The sequence below is a fragment of the Euprymna scolopes genome, chromosome 11, assembly GCF_053919585.1.
Source record: "Euprymna scolopes isolate OS-2025 chromosome 11, ASM5391958v1, whole genome shotgun sequence".
In the NCBI taxonomy this organism is placed as follows: Eukaryota; Metazoa; Mollusca; class Cephalopoda; order Sepiida; family Sepiolidae; genus Euprymna; species Euprymna scolopes.
The window spans coordinates 107,632,277-107,647,667 of record NC_136492.1 but is presented as its reverse complement, the minus strand read 5'-3'; positions in this window follow the sequence as shown (position 1 = coordinate 107,647,667).

Sequence of the window (15,391 nt, the reverse complement as noted above, 5' to 3'; positions counted from 1 at the left end):
TTTCCACAATGGTTTACTTCTGATCGTGCAACTGCTATCGCTCGAGGGAAGCTTGCATTCCGCAAACTTATCTGACATAAGTTCAATACAAATAGGCAAAAGTTTGTAGAAGTTAGAAATAATTGCAAGAGAGAAATAACCGCAGTCAAAAGAAGGCATTCTGAGGCCATCAGAAAACTCATCGAGTCGCAGAAACTCGTGATTTCTGGAAAATTTATAAGTGTAGTAAATAATGGACAATCCACAATACCCTCACTATCCAACCATATTGAGATGGTTTTGAACAGCAACTGAAAAAGCTACTCTGCTTGCCAAACATGTTGCATGCTTCATGCTGCATGTTGCATGCATGCTATCATAAGAAATCTTGACACTGCAAAAGCATGTAGACCTGATCTATTAAAAAAGTGCTCCACCGAAGTAGCTCCAGTTTTATCCAAACTTTACAACAAATGCCTTAATGAATCTTGCTTTTCTGCCTGCTGGAAAACTACTTCTGTAGTACCAGTTTTCAAGAATTCTGACGAAAGAACTGACCCAGTAAATTATCGCCCTATTAGCCTCCTCCCACTTTTCGCCAAAGTATTTGAGACCATAATTAACCAAGTTCTATTCGATCACCTTACAGATGCTAAACTTCTGACTGACCAACAATATGGATTTAGGCATTCCTAATATTCATAAATGACCTCCCCGACAAAATTGCCTCTGAGATGGGTATATATGCTGACGACACCACGCTCTATAACAGACACGACAGGAAAACAAATGAACACATATCTAAAGAAATGGCAGAAACACTAGAGGATGACCTCCGACCTGTAGTGGAATGAGGACAAAAATGGATGGTCACGTTCAATGCCGCCAAGACTAAACTAGTTTCATTCAATAATTACAAGAAGCCTTTTCTACCACCAGTAGCAATGGCCAACGACTCTTTATCTGAAAGTACAACTCCTTGGCCTAACGCTCTCGGGAAACATGAGTTGGAACAATTCCATTGAGAGTATCGCCAGGACCTCTACGAAGAAGATAGGCTCTCTCTACCGTGCTAGAAAGCTACTAACGCCCGAAAGTATCCTATACCTCTATAAGGCCACCATTCCCCCATGTATGGAGTGTTGTTGTCATATTTGGGCTGGTGCATCTACCACTAGTCTCTCGCTCCTAGACAAGGTTCAAAAGAGAGTCGCCAATCTGATAGGTCGTGAACTGTCATCTAAACTTCAGCCTCTGTCCCATCGACGAAATGCTGCATCCCTCTGCCTTTTCTACAAGTATTTTAGTGGTGAATGCTCTGACGAACTGCAATCACCTGTGCCCCCACGACGTGAGCACCCTCGACAAACCCGACAGGCTGCTAAATCCCACCCCCACACTGTAGAAATCCCTAGATGTAAAAGATCTTTTTACTCCAATAGTTTCTTCCCCATAACCGCTAGACTCTGGAATTCCATTCCAGGTCCCTGCTTCCCCAACAGTACTGACATGCAGAAGTTCAAGTGGAACGTGAACCAACATCTTGCTGCCCAACTCCCTACACAGTACCCCTGATGCCCATGTCCCTGATAGTAGATCCCTACAACAAAGTTGCAATATGCCTTGTTTGGGGTGAAAATGTAATAAAAAATAAATAAATAAATAAAAAACACCTCATAATTAAAAACAAAGTACCATTTCATTCATTGTATAGTGAATAAACTCAATTGTCTCATTAATTTGTAAATTTCGTATTTCAATGTTTCAGTTATTCTCATTGCTTGTACATCATCAGTCTCGTTGCTTAGTGATTGAAAGAATCGGGGTGTACTGGTATTTTGGTAGACATGCTGTCACTCACATTACACGGAAAGCTATCTGTTTATACCAGCGGAAGATCACTTGCAACGAGTTTTATAAGAAATTCTAGTAAGTAAAACATAATGAAGATGTAAGAGCAACGGCAAGAGTACCCCACTAAGTCCAACCCTTCATCGTGGTTGTAGGACCTCTGGCAACGTGATAATGTCAGAGCTAGCCAGCTACCAGGGCTCTGGTGCACATATAGGAGGAGTGAACATGAGGATTCCGTCGTCTCCTAGTCATCTTTGCCTCTGCACGTAACAAAAACATGTCAGGTACAGAATCGCAGTTACATCAAGTGGAAATAGATACGTTACTTGTACGTTAAACCTTCCCCGACTTCGCATGCAACCGCTGAGTCTTCCTGCTATCGGTGTCGAGAGTATAAACTCGTAATACTACAGATTAGCAAATAACTGCGACTAACAAGAAGGACTTCGTGCAGAACACAATCCTTAGGTATGATCCTTGTGAGCTCTATGCAGATGCTCTGCTCGCACCACAATAAAAAAAAAGACAAACAAACAGAGGAAATAGTGTTTGGAGTAAATGAAGTGATAGTCACAGTGTGCGAACTTTTTATTCCCGTTGTATCCGCATGTTTAACGAAGTGTTTAGGGTAGAATGTATTTTGGTGTTTTGTCCAGATTTATCTATTCTACTTCTGGATTATGTCGGTCGGCGTTTTGCCAAAGTTGATTGAGAATTGATAATCATCATTAGTTTAGTGAGTAGGGGATATGGCCGATTTAAGGTCGTCAGCTAACACCCAACTGCGTGAAAAAGGCTCCACTTTTTCATGATATTCTCAAAATTGCCCTTTCTAAAAAAAAAAAAAACTGGCTTCTGATCAAGGATGGCAAATTAGGATTTCTCACAAAGGTTTATTTTCGATGTCAGATGAACTGCCGATAATTGTAGAAATTATCTGAGTATAATTTATCCCATTATTTTCATTAGCTGCATCGTCATAGCAACGAGTCCGTTTTGATAACAAATAGTTGATGGTTTAAGGAGGTCAAAATGTAGGCAACAACAGTCAAGAAAGAGAATAAGGCTAAATGCAAGAATCGTAAAGATGTTTGGTTGGTTAGTTTAACATCTGTAATGTTAATTATCTTTCCGAACCATTATTCTTTTTCCAGAGTTCGAGTATATATATATATATATATATATATATATATATATATATATATATATATATATATATATATATAGTAAGTTATGAAAATATGTATGCCAATTAAGCTACACAGAATATTCCGCGTTTCATTCTCGTGAGAATTCGCCAGGCTTATAAAACGCGGAATATTCTGTGTAGCTTAATTGCCATATATATTTTCATAACTTACTACTTAGCTCTACCTATGTATTGAGCACTGTTGAAGTAGATACTGAAAATTTACGCATAAAATTCTATCTTCGTATATCAATTTATGTGATTAAATGAAGTAGTCATATATCTATAATATAAAGCTGAACGTCTGTGTGTGTGTGTGCGTGTGTGTGTGTGTGTGTGTGTGTGTGTGTGTGTGTGTGTGTGTGTGTGTGTGTGTGTGTGGTCACGAATAGGCTCCTATATGGTTGACTATTTTAAAAAACTGATTACAAATAATGCTAGAAGTTCTATCGAGGATCAGGCATGGGTATGTTTGATCTGGCAGAACGGTGGTTCATTAAAATTGTGGGGTCTGCGTTCGCGCCTGACCCCCAAAGTATGGAAATAAAAAATGAAAAAAAAAACATTTACAAGTGTCTTTGATATAGATGTACATAAGAATACTTTGATAAGTATATTTCAACTTAAATAGGGATGGTATAATAAAATTGTGGGGTCTGCATTCGCGTCTGTACTCCATGGAAATATGGCACAAACTTTAACAAAGAATTTTCATATCTGTTTGCGTAAGTATACTTTGATAATTATGTTTCAGTTTGAAGATATATGGTATAATAAAATTATTGAGTGTTCGTTCGCGCCTGACCTCCATAGAATGTAAATATATCACAAAGTTTAACAAGGTGTTTTAAAAGGGGTGAGGGTCTACAATAACACCTTAACTTTAATCTTAATTAACGTTAGCTTTTATTTATTTTTTTGAGTTGAATCATATTGTGTTGAATAAATTCACCTCATGAATTCACGTTCTTATTAAAGTGAAAGCAAAAAAAAAAAAAAAAGTCGGAACTTTAGACAATTCTCGACACAAATTTTGCATAACTTTGTTTTTTTCCTTCTCCACTTGCACGTGGCACTCTTTCGAAAATAGATAAATAGATAAATAATAAAAAAAATAAGAACGTTAGTTGTTATCGTGTCAAAAGAAGGAAAAATCCTGCTCACGTGATTACGTGTCTTTTTAAAAACATTTACATAACCTTTTTATATTTATTTATATATCTGTTTAAACTTTTTTTGTCAGTGTACTAAAAGGAATTCAGTTGATTACAACCCTTTCTGCGTGTTCTTTACATTACAATAGTACAACCCCGAATCCGACGGCGCAATACTACCCCGTTCAATACTGTAAAACTGAAACGAAACTGTTCTGTATGAAAAACGCGCCATTTTCTTCTTATTCATATTTATATCGATTATTTGCTTTAAAAAACTAAAGTAATTACGTGTTTACGTTTTTAATATCCCATTTTGCTGTTTCGGATTATTTTACTAAAGTAAGTAAAGCTTCATTATTTTTCAAAACTGTTTTTGTTTCTTTGTTTTTCGATATTTCGTCGATATTATTTAGTAAGAGTGTTCAGCAGAAAACCAGCAAATGACTACCCGAAAAAATAAATATACAAGAAATAAATGTTACCATAGTAAATAAATGTTTTTTTTAAATAGTTTTTAATGCTCTTTACTTGAAATAATTTCAGCGAACCGAAATTAAAACGAAATTTGAGGCGATAACTACTTAAATGTATTTTTATATAAACTACACCTGCCATAATCGAATATTCCTCAAGCACAAAACACCAGAAAACATAAAAATATGTTTATAAATATTCCTTACGTTGACGGAACTCTCTTAAATTGTTAACACAGAATTCTCAGGTGCCCCTCCTTCAAATTGAAAACGGGGCTCTCCATTTCAAAGTCGCTGCCATTTTGATTTTTTTTTAACCGGTTCGTGAATTAAAAACTTCTTTTTTTTTTTTTACAAACTACTTAAAAATACAAACAATGAACTTTTCTACCATATATATATATATATATATATATATATATATATATATATATATATATATATATATAATATTTTCTCTTTGTGAGGAAACATCATTTTGTTGGTCACTCTTTGTTACGAATGGAGACAAAGTTGATATAAAAAAATATATATTTTTGCGAAAATTATCTTTACTTTCATCATATTTTGCTTAGGGTAAAATTTTTGAGCATCAAACCCTATCTCTTTACAACCCCCTCCTTTTCATAACCTATCATACTTTCATCAACGACAGTCCATATTCTGTAGGATGTTTATGAACCCAGTCAACGACCGGTACTTCTGCTAGTATATATATATATATATATATATATATATATATATATATATATATATATATATATATATTGTTTGCGTGGTTTTAGTTTTCCAGGTGCAAATCAACTGAAACTCCTGTACTTATCAAAAAGTGTTCGATGAATGAACAGAGCATTTTTGCAGTATTTTTAATCATACAAACATTAAAACATTATAGGCTACATATGTGCATACATGTTTCTGAAGTTTTAGAGTCGTTTCAGAGACATTGCTTCATCAGGCCGTGGTGCTAATTTGAGACCCAACTCAAAGTAATATTACATTCGTTGAATACAAAATGTTTTTCCGATTGAAATCAAAGAAAGTGACAGAAACGGCGGATAAAGAGAAGGTGATGGGGGTAAGACGAAAAGGGGGAAAGAGACTTGTTATTTATTTTGTCTTTATATTTACACTAGCTGGACGCCCAGCGTTGCCCGGTCGTACGATACACTTAAACATGATATTTTAATTTATGCAAATTGCGTATGTATTATTATAGAATCAATCCTGTATTGAATATTATATATTACGAGTAATAATTTGCCCGGTGGATTAATTCACAAAAAAAAAAAAAAATTTTTAAATAATAATGATAATATCGTTCATCAAATTTCGTCTGTTTGTTTACAATATCACATATGCTTAACGATCTTTAAAATAGCATTTCTTCGCTTATAGATAAAGGAGAAGAAATTTTACAGAGGGATATTCTACATTACACCGGCCAATGTCACACCGGTGTAACATGAAATATTTCCCTGTAAAATTCTTTTGGATCTTTAAGATAAGAAAGGCGATTTTTAAGATCGGATGTTTTCGATTTTCGATACTTATCGGATGAATTGCTGTACAAAACATATCTAAGAACACTGCCAGATATATAAATTACGTTTGTGCGAAATTTGCAAAAGATAGCCTCAGCCATTTCGGAACCTATGAGAAAGGAACTCACACACACACACAAAATGGCTTTTATATAATAGTAGAGATATTATTTGGAATTCTCAACTCTGATCATAGCGACACTTAATGTCAAGTGTTTTGGACCCCAGTTATCTCTATATAATCAATATCTAAAATAAAATAGTGGTCAAGATCCCTTCCGGATGAGAAAAATCACACGTAGTAGTATGTAGATAACAGCAATCCGATATTATCACCAACGCATTAAGGCGTATATCAACATACATTCCCAATACATACCTTTATACATTGACACTTTTTTTTTACAAGGTGGTCACCACTTATCAAGGCCCGGAAGCCACTCGGGGATAATGGTTATTGTAAGTACAAAACGTTAGTGTAGAGAATTAATAAAGTGTCTACTTAATGGGGCGGTTCATCGGGAACTTGTTTATGTTGGACTTGAAGACATCAGAGTTGTAGTCAGGTGGGAAGCAGGCAGACGGAACAGAGTTCCACAGGCGTGCAGTTCTAAGAAAGAAGCTTTGTTCATGGAATCTACGTTTTGATTTAGGCATAGATAAGAGTGGGGAAAGTTTTTGACAGTGGATTCAGCTAGACGGGTGTTTTTCGTAAAAGATAGGCGAGGGGGACCAGAGATTGGAGTTCAGACGAACACCTGCCATGGAAATAACGATAAAACAAAGATAGGCTTGCAACGTCTCTTCTGTGGGAGAGAGGTTGCAGGGAACCGAAAAGGGCATCCCCACTAAGCCACGAAGTCTATTTTGTATTCTGTCAAGGCAGGATAGGCTGTTTTTAGCAGCTCCTGCCCAGATATGGTAGCAGTATTCCATCCTTGGACGTACTTAGCTTTTACATAGATAGAGTATTGCATCAGTAGTGAGATATCTTCTGGAGCGGTAGAAGGATCCTACCATCTGTCCAGCGACCTTGGCAACAGACTTGATGTATGTGTTCCATTTCAGATCAGGAGTAAAGATCAAGCCCAGAAGCTTGTCAAAACATAGGGTTTCTCCTAGACGAGAGACATCCATTTCAATTGATACCAGATGGGGATCAGAGCGTTGATGATGTAAAGATAGGAGTTTGGTTTTAGATGCATTAAAGGTAACGAGCCACGTCTTCCCCCACTGAACCACGCGCTCAAGATCAGAGGAGAGAGAATCAGAAAGAGCTTTGTCATTTACAGCCTTTGATGTGTTGCCATAGATGGTCGTATCATCAGCATAGATGTCAACGAATGATTTAAACGAATGATTTAAGTATGTGTTTAGGGAGATCATTGATGTAGATCAGGAAGAGAGTTGGGCCCAGGATCGACTCTTGAGGGACTCCAGCATTAATACTGTGGGCTTCTGATGTTTGTCCATCAACTACTACTCTTATGAGCCTATCAGAGAGAAATGATTTAATGATAGAGAGAACATTTCCAGTTATACCGTAGCTGGAAATCTTGTGAAGTAGACCCTTATGCCATACCTTGTTGAAGGTCTTTGATATGTCAAGAGCAATTGCCCTAGAAAGGAAGCCTTTGTCAAGAGATTCACTAATCCTGTGAGATATAACCGTTAGCATATCTGCGATAGATCTTGCAGAACGGAAACCATATTGCGTGTCACTAAGAAGGTTATTTCTGCTGAGGTGGTTGATTATTTCTCTATTTAATATGGATTCCAGCAACTTACTCATGACACACAGGAGACTTATTGGTCTGTACTGAGAGGGGCATGACTTACTGAGAGGGGCATGACTTATCACCTGAGTTCTTAAATACAGGGCATACTGATGAGGTTTTCCAGGGTGTTGGAAAGCACTTCTACTTAAGGCAACGCTTAAACAGTTTTGTAAGTATAGGAGCAAGTTCTGGTTGAAGCTTTTTTAACACTATAATTGGGATGCCGTCAGGGCCAGTTGCTTTACTGGAATCAAGGTGCTTGATTAGCTTGGCGACCTCATGCACGGATATTTGTATGTTATAGGAGGAAATATGGGGAGTGTTCTGTGTTATAGGAGGAAATATGGGGAGTTGATGGCCTTCGTCGCATAGGGTAGAATTAGCTGCAAAGTTCTTGACAAATAGTTTGGCCTTGCCTGAAGCTGACGAGATGACCTCTGGTCCATTGATAATGGTTGGGATAGAACGCACACTTCTGTTCAGGATCCTATTTGTTATTTGCCAGAACTGGTGGGAACCAAGCCGCTGATCAGCTACTTTGGATTTAACAGACTGGGCATATAGCTCTCTTGCATTTTTTATTACTCTTTTACAGTGGTTGCTGGTGTTCCTGAAAGCAGCTTTAGTCTCAGTGCATCTATAACGTTGGTAGCTATTGAAAAAGTGATTTCTGTGCGCGATGGCAGCAGCACATTCCGGGGAGAACCATGGCTGGCTGTTAGGTTGTTGTTGGAATTTCTTAGATGGTATGAATCGGTCTATGCCTACAATTAACCATTCGGTCAGGTCTAATACTATAGAGGACACATCCTTTTTAAATATGGAATGCAGAGGTAGATCAGATATAAATGTACGGAAGCTATCCCAGTTAGCCATAGAGTATCGGTATACAGTACGGTGGAGGGGTACGTCTGGGGACTTATTACATTTCATTTTTATCTTAACTGATACGACGGAGTGGTCGGAGGATCCTAGAGGAGAAAGAACGGAACGTGAACATAGCTCAGGGGAAGTTGAGAGAAAAAGGTCTAAGAGGCTTGCATATTGACCTGTAGTCTCGGACACACGGGTGGGCTCGCAAATAATCTGAGTGAGGACATGCGCCAATATACACATACATACCTACACTCATCTAGATATCCACGTCCATATATACATATACATATGCAAAATGTACATATATACAAATACACACATACCACCCGTATCCACACTGTTACACATACATAAATGTAACGAAATCTACATAGACACAACGTATACAAATATAAATGCGACTATATGCATAGATCCTATACACATCCCCGTGTACAACATTCCGACAATTTTATACGCTAATTCTTTCAGGTAATTTTTATTTAATTTAATTTATCAATGGATCAATATGGAGTAACTGTTTTTAATATATACATATTAATAAATACGCACACGCAAATGAATATCGATACATACATATACATGCTTGCACACATACATATATACACACATATCTTGTCTATTTTTGTTTATATAACACTAAATGTATCCGTCTACTACTATATAAACGACACTTTTTGCATGCGTGCGTATATGAATGTATATATACATATATATATATATATATGTGTGTGTGTGTGTGTTTGTGTGTGTGTGTGTTTGTGTGTGTGTGTGTGTGTGTGTGAACGTGTGTGTGTGAGAGAGACAGAGAGACAGAGAGACAGACAGACAGAAAGATAGTGAGCGAGTTCGTTCCTTATGGATTCGGAAACGGCATAAATGCATTTTTGGTCGAATGACGATTGAAGATGATAAACGAAATGAACACAATCCGATTACTCATTAGGACAAATTATGAGAAACACTTATTGATATTAAACTTAAAGATGATCATGTGGTAGCCTACAGAGAAGCAGTCTCGTAATGATGTGTTCCGTGTATAAAAAGTTCTTGAAAAAAAAAACACTATACATGGAAATTCTTTAGTCTTAAAATTGAAGTTCAGCAGCAAGAGAGTTCCACAAGCAAGCGATTTTTGTAAAGATGCTACTTGAATTCTGTATTAGAATGAGGTATAAAAAATCTACATTGACTTTGCTGGATCATTGGACGAGTTCTATAATCTGGTTGGATTGAAGAGCTTCACTAAATGGTCACAGATACTGAAGTATAAAATCAAACGATAAAAGCAAAATTGTCTGCATAAATTGTTTGCATGTGTCGAAGTCGTGGATTGTGCAGTATCAGGCATTCAAAATGTTTTAGCAGTTGTGCTTAATGGAACCCTTTCCGCTCTCGCAGTATCATACAAGAAGCAACAAGCTGGTTGGAGTGATATGTTGATATTTTAAAAAGAGTTTTTAAAAAAAAGAAGCAAAACTTACCTTAGCGTATCCTGGTACTTTATTAGATCTTGGAAATTGGAAGAGGTGATGATTTCACTATCGCGTGTCGTTCTATCCGCAATGAGAAATTTGGGACGCAGTGGTTTGTGGGGTTTAAGGTGGAGTTCAAGTGCTGAGCAAGCAGTTTAGCCTTCTGTTGCCGTGCTGGTTTCATCATGGTAGTTGAATGGTGGAGAACTTCTGATTCTCCATCATTCATCACACTATCATAAATTTTCCAGAAATCGCGACTTCCTAATTTCTGCGACTCCATGCGTTTTCAAGTCATTTTGGTATACTTTATATTGTCTTCACTCTTACAATGATTTCTAGATATCACAATTTTTGACAATTTGTATCTAACTTCTGACGACTGAATTAGAGGAATGCTTTCTGCATATTCCCAATTGCAAGTTGCACAGATTAAAGAATACCATTGTCGAAAGTGGGGCTAGCGATAGAATTTCCGGGTGAAATATCTGCTTTGACCATTCACTTGCCTCATTGTGCATTCGACAAGGTGAGAAAATGTTTTACTACATCTGATTGAATTTCTGATGAATTCTCAATCAGTCTGTTTGAAGCATCTTGTCACTTTTAGCAACGGCTATATCTACCACTATTACAATGTTCGTTTTTAATAGAAATCACCCCAGACAAGATGTAAAGCCAATTAATGCAAAGAGCTAATAAGAACGAAAGATGATTATCGCAAAGATGAGAGATGCCTACTGACTTTAGTTTTGAAAAGGGAGAAAATAGTCACCAGGAAGACAGCTCCACAAGCCCGCGGTTCTTGGAAAGAAGCCACTGGAATGGGAAGCTGTATTATAATGAGGCATAAAAGCAGTGAATTGATGGAAACCATTAGACTAACAAATCAAACGAGCCGAAACAAAAAAAAACGTAGGGATTAAATCAGACTGAAGAAGGCTTGTTATAATATTATTTATAGAAAAGACTAAGACTAGCAACATCACGTCTGTGAGAGAGGTTACAGAAAAGAAAATAGGGTGGAACCAATTAAATTGCAGATAGGTTTTTGTAATTAATCAAGAACTCTCAAATTCACCATCCCAAATATGACAACGCATTTTCAAGTGGGCAATGAGCATTTGTCATATAAGTATCGGACAGTGTAGTCAGGAATAGATCGAGGACCTTGCTAATCCTTACGAGCTGTGAGACGGGTGTGGAAGTTGATATTGATAAGGAATGAACTATAGAGAAACTACAATGTAAAACGATAAAAGTGTCGCCCTAAAGAAAACAAAACGACAGCTTTATTTTAAAACTTTTATTTAAAAATCAATTCAGGTAACTTGGTTATGTAATAAAGTTGACATCTATTCAATGTATCCGCTTTCAGTCTTAAACGTTGCCTCGATACAGGTCCGGAACTGGAAGCATAAATTTTCCACAAGCGCCGGCAGGTGCTCGGCAAATACTCGGCGAATGGCGGCGATCAAACTGGCTTTGGTGTTGTGGGAGGTCATGTTGATAATATTCTCGACGTATGACCACCAAATAAAGTAGTTCAGCGGTTTCAGATCGGAAGAGGAGGCGGTCCAGTGACAGAAGGGTACAAAGTCGTAGCACTCCTTCTGAAGGCAAGCTTGGATCTCTTTGTTGCCACATCCAGGATCTGTCAGCGGCAACCTGATTGCACCAGCGGATCACCACACTCTTCACCACATCCAGATATACTTTGATGTTGATTTTCAAGCCGACTTCGAAAGACCATAACTGTGGCTGAAAACTTTGTTTTCATTACTCTGGGCACGTCTCTTTTATACGTGGCAATCTAGCGATGCATTTAGAGGGTGCTGGTAATAGTCCAGTTGTCATAACTTGGATCGGTAGAGAGCATGAGTTGTACAACGGCGCATCTCCGATCTCACTCATTGAACATTGTGTCACTTTCAGACATGATAGAAAGCTCCTATCGCTCTTGGGTTTGTATACAACTGGCCAACTAGTAGATAGTCTGCAACAAAAAAAAGGAAATCAGTTTGCATCAAACGGAAATGGAATCATGTCGTCTTTTCTAAGGCGACAATTTTATCTTTCCACCATGTATTTAATTATTTAATTTACTTTATATTCAGAAGATTAGAAACAAGATCAAGTGTCAGTTCGATGAAAATGTTTCTGTGGAACGACCGATTCGAACTTGGCACACCGTGGTTTTCAATCTGTCTCGTATACTACAGTCGCCGTTAATAGAGAGCTATGGGGAAACTATATCCCTTCCAAGGTAGATTACCCTCTCATAATAGGTAAATTTACAACTTATGATTTTTTTTTTCATTTGTTGAGAGAAAAGAATGGTGTAAAAATATAAAGCCTTTCGGTTTTATCACTAAAACTTGATTTTTGACAACTTTTTCATAAGAATCTCGTGTTACTCAGAATTGAAGAAAATTTTAAGCACGAAGAAAACAATTAGTTTTAAACAGAAATTAATAAAATACAATAAAAATAAAGTCCCGTACAGAGCGCTCGGTCGGTTATGCCGTACGAATTTTGGTAATACTTCCATAGAACAGTGTTATTTAAAGACTAGCAGGGAAGCGCCCGAGCTTGCCGGCCGTAAAATGCATTTAATATATTTTAATTCATGCAAAATTCGTATTTATTATCACAAAACCAACTCTCTATGGATTATAAAAGCTTTAAAAAAAATGACTTGTGTGCCATCAGATAGAATCGAAACTAAAACAATTAGCGCCCCAGCCGCGTTTGCTATCATTTGAGCTTACCCAACAGATGGATAAGAAAGTTATAAAATTAAACCTGCTTTAGTTATGGTTAGTTTACGCATGCGCAAACTAATAGAAATGTCGATAAGTTGAAATAAACATTTTCCATTTCAACTTACCGACATATTTCTGTACAGATTATTCATCCAATCAAATAAATATTTTACTCATTATAAACCATTCTTGGTGTATGATTTCCTGTTAATTTCAGTGATGCGTATGTTTTTTTTTATTTCTTACTCTTATGAATAGACACTTAGTTTTTATTTTTAATAATTTTTTCCATTAAATAAAATAAATTTAAACAAAAATATTATTTTCAAACTAAATTTACACGCTTTATATTAAAATAAAACTAAGTTTGTGTCCAATTAAGTTTTTAATTCAATTTTCACCCAAACAAGGCACAGTGCAACTTTGAAGTAGGGGCTACTATCGGGGACATAAGTTGCAGGGACATTATGAAGGGAGATGAGCAGCAAGATATCTGTTCACATTACACTTGAACTTCTGCATGTCAGTACAGTTGGGAAAGCAGAATCCCGAAGGTCTAGCAGTTCTGGGGAAGAAACTATTGGAATAGAAGGCTTTCTTACATCTGGAGATCTCTACTGTGTAGGGGTGGGATTTAGATGTTTATCGGTTTATCGGGGGTATGTACGTCGAGGGTCACAAGTGTTTGTAGTTCGTCAGAGCATTCACCATTAAAATACTTGTAAAACAGGCAGAGGGATGCAACATTTCGTCGATGGGACAGAGGCTGAAGCTTAGATGACAGTTCATGACATATTAGGTTGACGACTCTCTTTTGAACCTTGTCCAGGAGTGAAAGACTAGTAGCAGATGCACCAGCCCGAATGTAACAACAGTACTCCATACATGGGCGAATGGTGGCCTTATAGAGGTACAGGATACTTTCAAGCATAAGTAGCTTTCTAGCACGGTAGAGAGAGCCTACCTTCTTTGCAGCATTCCTTCAGATTGTGTTAACGTTACTCAATTTTAAAAAAATTATGTCATCAATTGAATTTAAAGCTAAATGCATGGATTAACATTTGAATTTATTTTTTCTGTGGGGTAATTAAAGCACCTGTAAACAATAATTAATTTTACTGAAACAAGCAGTATCTTATTAATGGTAAAGAATATTTTTAAGAAAAATTATTACACCATTTATTTTTATGAACAAAACACAATATACCTTGAAACAAAATTGAAAAAGAAATAACTACGTAGACCATTTTTAATCTTGATCAGACAAGAGATATGCGAAAACATTTGACCGTGCGCATGAAAAGGACACTTAAGCAGAGAAACGTAATCGCTACTGAAAGTTGTTCAGAACAATGCGATCGGAATGAAAATTATCACAGCTAAAATAGAGACAATCCAGGAAAAGAATGAATGTTGACTTTATGGACAAAGAGACGTAACAGTTAATCACATAACAAATGAATGCAGCAAACTAGCCCAAAAAATATTTAATAAAAAATAAAAAATAAAAAAAAATAAATAAAAAACTACGTGAGAAAAGTAGTTGACTGAGAACTATGCAAGCGTCTGCACTTTGGATATGCAGCAAAGTAATACGAACACAACCCGGGACTATTGAAAAATAAAAGCATAAAATTCTATGAGACATAGAAGTACCAACGGGCAAATTCGTCCAAGTGTTATGTAGTAGGTCGAACACAAGAAAGTATTTGAGAGAATTAAAATATATAAATCCACAGAATTGATGAAAAACAACTGAAATTTAAAGAATTGTCTTCGAGTACGAAAACTAACTCACATAAGCAAATTATGCAAAACACTCAAAAGAATAAAACTCCGTAAACACAGCTCGAAACATAAAAAAATATAGCATGAAACCAAAGAAACTGAAACTGTCATAGCAGATAAGAAAATAATAACATTACTCTCTTCCATAGTAAAATCGCAATGACATCGATTGTTTTCTTAGGAAATGGTCGTGAAGGGTCAGGGAGAATGGAAAGACCTAAAAGAGGAACACAGCTTCTATATCTTCATTGAGGCAGCACTGAGATTACTGCAATCCTGGAGAAACTCAGGTTCCAGGAAATACAACGACTTGTATCAGCAAAAACGTAAGGTAAGTTGCAATGATAATAGAAGCAAGCGAACAGAACGAGAACTTCAGAGTAACTTGTTGTCACTTACCCTCCAGATGAAACCACCTGTTCTTGCTTAATGGGTAGAATAACAATTTGAATTGTCTTCAAATAAAATAGCTCAATAAGTGCAATGATCGGTTCCGACGGTCAGACGATGGTC